Raw genomic sequence first — 5,394 nt, forward strand, 5'->3', positions numbered from 1 at the left:
GTATAGAACAAGGCATTCCCAGTCATCGTCCAGTAAATGTGTCTCAGGAGAACGTAAGGGAATTTGATGAGTTTCTTTGCCGGTGAAGTACGTTTCTTCAGGTAATTCCGATACTACCACTAAGCATTCTTGAAGATAGTAGAGGTATTAGCACAGGTTACCTCATCCTGAGTTTCCAAATCGGTCCTACTCTATAGAGAAAAATGGGAAAATTTGCTGTATTATAACCATCATGGAGGTAGGATGTATGGGACGAAGCAAAGTAATTGCCATGAATAACATTACTTACACATAACTCCTGGACAAACACCTGCAACCGGCATTTTCCTTCATCTTCAATATAATATTTCCAAGATGGGAAGATACGCACATACGATTTAACAACATCAAATGCGATAGATGCTAAACTACGACTGGCTGGTTGTGCTTCCTCCACAGGAATAGGCGTACTAACTGGTGGAGTTGGGGTTCGCCGTGCTAGTACTGACCCTTTGGGCACTGGAGCTGCCTTACTAACTGCTGTTGTTTGGGAGCTCTGTGGTGGAGATGGTGCTGTGTCAACAGGAATTGGGTTACTATCGGCTGGGGTTGGGGTTAGATTGGGTGAAGCTAGTTCTTTGTCCATCGCAGTAGGGGTACAATATGCAAGAGTTTGGGTTATGTGTGGTAGGGCTGGTTCTTGTGCATGTACAATCGGGGTGCTATCTCCACCAAGAGGTAGCACTGTTTTATTTGAAGACCGTGTTTTTATTCCACTAGATACTGGCATCACCCGCTCCAATTCAAATGGCTGATAAACAGGAAACATAGTTGAATGTACAGACATTGTATGAGAGACAGATGCAATAGATAGTGTGGAAAAAAGAGTTCATGAAATAGTTGACATGTATATTGTTTAACAAAACGGATAGCATGACATAATTTCACATATATGATGTCTATCTAAACTGGATAGCATAGCATAACATAATTCAAAGATATGATGAATAACTAAACAGGATCGCATGACATAATTCACCTACATGTTATCTAAGTAATCAGGATCGCATCATTTAATTCACATATGTGATTTATATGCTAAACAGAGGGCATTCAATATGATGTTTGAACTAAGAACATGGTGTTGAATATTGTGTATATGATGTCTAAACTATGCAATGCAAGACACCGTATGCATGATACGAGCAGTATAACCATGCCAAGTTAGAGCATACACCTCAGTGGGGGAATACGACTGGTCATCTGTCTCTGAATCCATCTCTGAGGAGCTATCGGGACCCAACAAGAGATCTGCTTTGACAGGTAGCACTGTGTGCTCTGAAGGCCTTGTTTTCACTCTAGATTTTTCCATCTCCCACCCAAATGGCTGATTCACAGGAAGAGTAGTTTAATGTACAAACATTGTCGACAAATGGAAATATAATGAAGAAAAGGATGGGCAAGATATCATTCAAATATATGACGCCTGGTTAAACAGGATGGCATTGCACATTTCACATATATTATGGCTGCCTAAAAGACACGAGACTGCATAATTCCCATATATGATATAGAAACTAAACAGGTGGCATTACAGAACATGTCTAAACTAAGCAGATGACATATATGATGTCAAAAGTAGGCACTGCAAGGCAACATATGCATGATATGACTAATATCATCATGCCAAGGTAGAGCAAACACCTTGGGGGGTAAATAGGAGTGGTCAGCGGCGTCTGAATACGCCTCAGAACAGATATCTTCCTCTGGATTACAATCTGGAGAGGGGTGGGGAGGGTTTGCCATTGAACCCACCATGGAGCGATGTCTGCATGACATTGTATTGCCGCGCAAAACTCTTCTCTTTTTCTCCACATGTTCAGCATGACTGTGTACAATATCTGACATGCACGAAAAATGGATTTAAGGAGTGCAGAATTAGGTGTAACAACTAGTGGATCGACGTTTTTCCGTTGAACCAAAATAGCCCTAATGGATCGACGTGAATGTATAGTAATAAGTGACGCAACAAGTGTACAACCTCTTTGCCATAGCCGTGTCGACCTCAGCATCATTGGGTTGGTCGCTGAAGCAGTTGAGGCAGAGACGGCTGTTGGAGGTGTGGAGGAAGATTTGAGGAATGTGTAGATGGCATTCAGGGCACTGCTCTGTTGTGATGGATCGTTCTGTCATTGGAGCAGCTCCGGTGAGCCGTAAGACGTCAAGGCGGAAGCAGCACAAGACAGACATCATCAATCTCAAGTGGGATTCTAATAGCATCTCCAATAGATGATGAAAAATGGATGTAAAATTAACATCACCAAAAACCACCTGACTACAACAGCTGAGGTAAAAACTGTTGACTCTGAACTTAACTATCGGAACTGAAATTAACTGTGAAATCTGAATGCTACTGTCGAAACTGAACACAATGGTAGCAGAGACACACTTGACATGTAGTTTTGGGAGGGCCTGCAGTTCATCTTCAACCTGCACACCCCTGAGCCGCCTGCCACCAGCCAAACCGCCGGCCCCAGCGCCGCCTCGCCGCCCCGAAACAACTCACCACCGCCGCCCCGGCCTGCCCTCTAGGCCCCCCGCCCCCACCCTGAACCGTAAGATAGATAGTGGGGTAACTCTCCGACGAGCCCCCATCCCCGCTGCGGGTGGTTCTTCCTTAACTCCAGCGAGCCCCCCCAACCCCTGAAAATCGACTGACCCAAAAGTCGATTCAGTCGACTGAGGTGTGGCTTAATCAGAGCAGAGCAGCAGCACGAGCGAGGGGGAGAGCAGCAACAGCAGCTGGGCGAGCGAGCGATCGAGCGAGAGCCGGAGCAGCAGCAGCAGCGCGAGCGAGCGAGCGAGAGCCGGAGCAGCAGCAGCAGCGTGAGTGAGCGAGCGAGAGCCGGAGCAGCAGCAGCAGATCCGACTGGTATGGACGCCACCGCCGAAGGGGCCTCGCACTGGGGGAGAGCCTCCATAGAGATGTCACCCGTGGCGCCGGCTTCAAGGTAGTCGCTCCATCGGGGTGCGGGATGGAGCACCGTCGGCGCCGGGAGGTCGAGTTAAGGAGAAGGTGCGATGCGATGAGTGTAGAACCTCTTTGGTGGCGCCGAATAGGCCTCGACTTCGTCCGAGGAGTCGGTGAGGATGCTGCGGTTCCGATGGAGCAGGTTAAGGTGGCGTTGTGGGGATGGAGCAGCCGCGATAGACGAAGCGATCATCGGAGCAGCTCCTTGGAGGTGGAGGACGGGGCGGCTGAACCGGCGGGACGGCGAGATGGACGACGGATCCTCATCCGGGGAGGTAGACGAGGGACGTCGAGCTGTTGCGGTGGACGACGTCGTCGGGGAAGAGGCTCCGGCTGGGCAGTTGTGACGTGGTGGACGGAGGAGGGTGGGGTTTCGCGGCTGGAGCAGAGAGGTTATGGCGGCCTGGGATTTCGAATGGCGAAAAGGGGGCGATGGGAGGGGGTGAAGCATGACTTAGGGACGCGCTTGTCCAAAATGTAGGGTGTGTTACAAAAGTACCCCCCATCGATTTGAACTAGCGGTTCTTTCGGCTCAGGGTTAGAAGGGGGATTTTGTGTGTCGGGATTTGGCAGCTGGAGGGAGTTTTCGCGCGCGTTGTAGTTTCGGGATAACAAGGCGCGGATTGTGAAGGCGCCAATTTTGGGAGCACGATATCTGAATTTTCGGGATATAACAAGACGCGGGTTGAATTTTAGGGACAAGCCTAATGTGTAGTAATATTGTACTTTTTTTTGACTGCATAGTAATATTGTACTTGTACGTACCAAATCAATTCGCACTTCCCTCAACCAAAATGAAAACAAAAAAATAAAACTATTCACACCACACAAAGAGAGAGTCTTGCCCCGTTTTACTATACAAATGCTATTCAAACCAACTCCCTCCTTCCATCTATATAGGGCCTAATGCGTTTTTCGATGCTAACTTTGACTAAATATTAGAGCAATGATATATGACATGCAACTTACACAAAGCACACCGTTAACTTCGTCTGTGAAAGGTTCTTTCAACGATATAATTTTCACATTGTGCATGTCATGGACTATTAATCTTGTCAATAGTCAAAGGCGGTCTTAAAAATCTCATTACGCCCTATATAGATGGAAGGAGGGAGTATGAATCCATGTTATGTCCGATTAATTTTTTTCGCTTTGCTGTATAATGCATGTAACCTACTCATACCAACATTTAAGTGCATTCCAAATGTCTATACTACCGCTGCAATTCGAAATAAATTTGAATTCGTTTCTCTATTTCAATAAGAATCTACAATCATGATTGTTGCCAACTTCAACCATCATAATTTCCTTGCTATCCGCCAGATATAAATCGGACGGCCTATAATGCAGGATGGCAGGCACACCATCATCAACAACTCCGTTTTTATAAGAGTAGAGATAAAATATATTAAATATAGTATAACATGTTCATAAACACACCATGTGTATCACCGTTATATATATTCACACATACGTCGGTTTATAACACTATGGTAAATTCTTCAAATATCCGAATTCGCTTTTTATAATGAAGTATATATGATCTCTATTCATCTTTTACACCCACACAACCCTCTTATCTTTGTAGCTAGCGCTAACTTTCTCTTGTGCATGCACACGCACACACCCCTCTCACCCTCCCTCAGCATTCTCTAGCTCCATCGCGCAAATTCGTCTTTTCACTTTAGGTCGTTCACCCACGGTGTGTGTAGGCCCCCCAGCTCCTTCTTTACGGCACACATCGATCGATATGACTCTCTAGCCAGGTGTGCCTAGCACAAACACAAGCTTCCCCTCTTCTCTTGTCACCGTCCATGCCTCACTCCCACCACTCTTTTCATCGTTCTCGTACTCGCACACTCCTACATGCATCCCACTATCTCTATCCTTCTCCTCGTGCCTCGTTTGCTTCTAACACACACATGCATGTATATACCGACCGATCTCCCAACATATACCTGGATCGACTTTAACTATCCCCCCATCGATCGACGTACCTCACAAGTTATGTCTATCCTTTCTCTAACAAAGGGCGATTGATCTCCCTATGTAGTTATGTCTGCTTACCACAGCCACATCGTCCCCCCTCATCATTCGTGCATGCCTCCTGACCCATCTCTCACACGCATGTGCACAGACAACAAGCATCCATCTCCTCTCTTACTGATATTGCGGGCGTGCCCTCCGTTTGTCTAGCAAGCCTATCCCACCATTTGTTAGAAGCAACTCCACTACCACCCCCTCCAACACTCTAGCTCTGTCTCTCTCCCAACCTTATTCCTCTCATGCACATATGCATGGATGCCGATCGATCTCCCTTAATACATGAGGCAGATCGATCTCCTTAATACATGAGGTAGGCCTCTCTCCTCCTCCACACATAT

The sequence above is a fragment of the Triticum aestivum genome, chromosome 6B (genome assembly GCF_018294505.1).
Source record: "Triticum aestivum cultivar Chinese Spring chromosome 6B, IWGSC CS RefSeq v2.1, whole genome shotgun sequence".
Lineage (NCBI taxonomy): Eukaryota > Viridiplantae > Streptophyta > Magnoliopsida > Poales > Poaceae > Triticum > Triticum aestivum.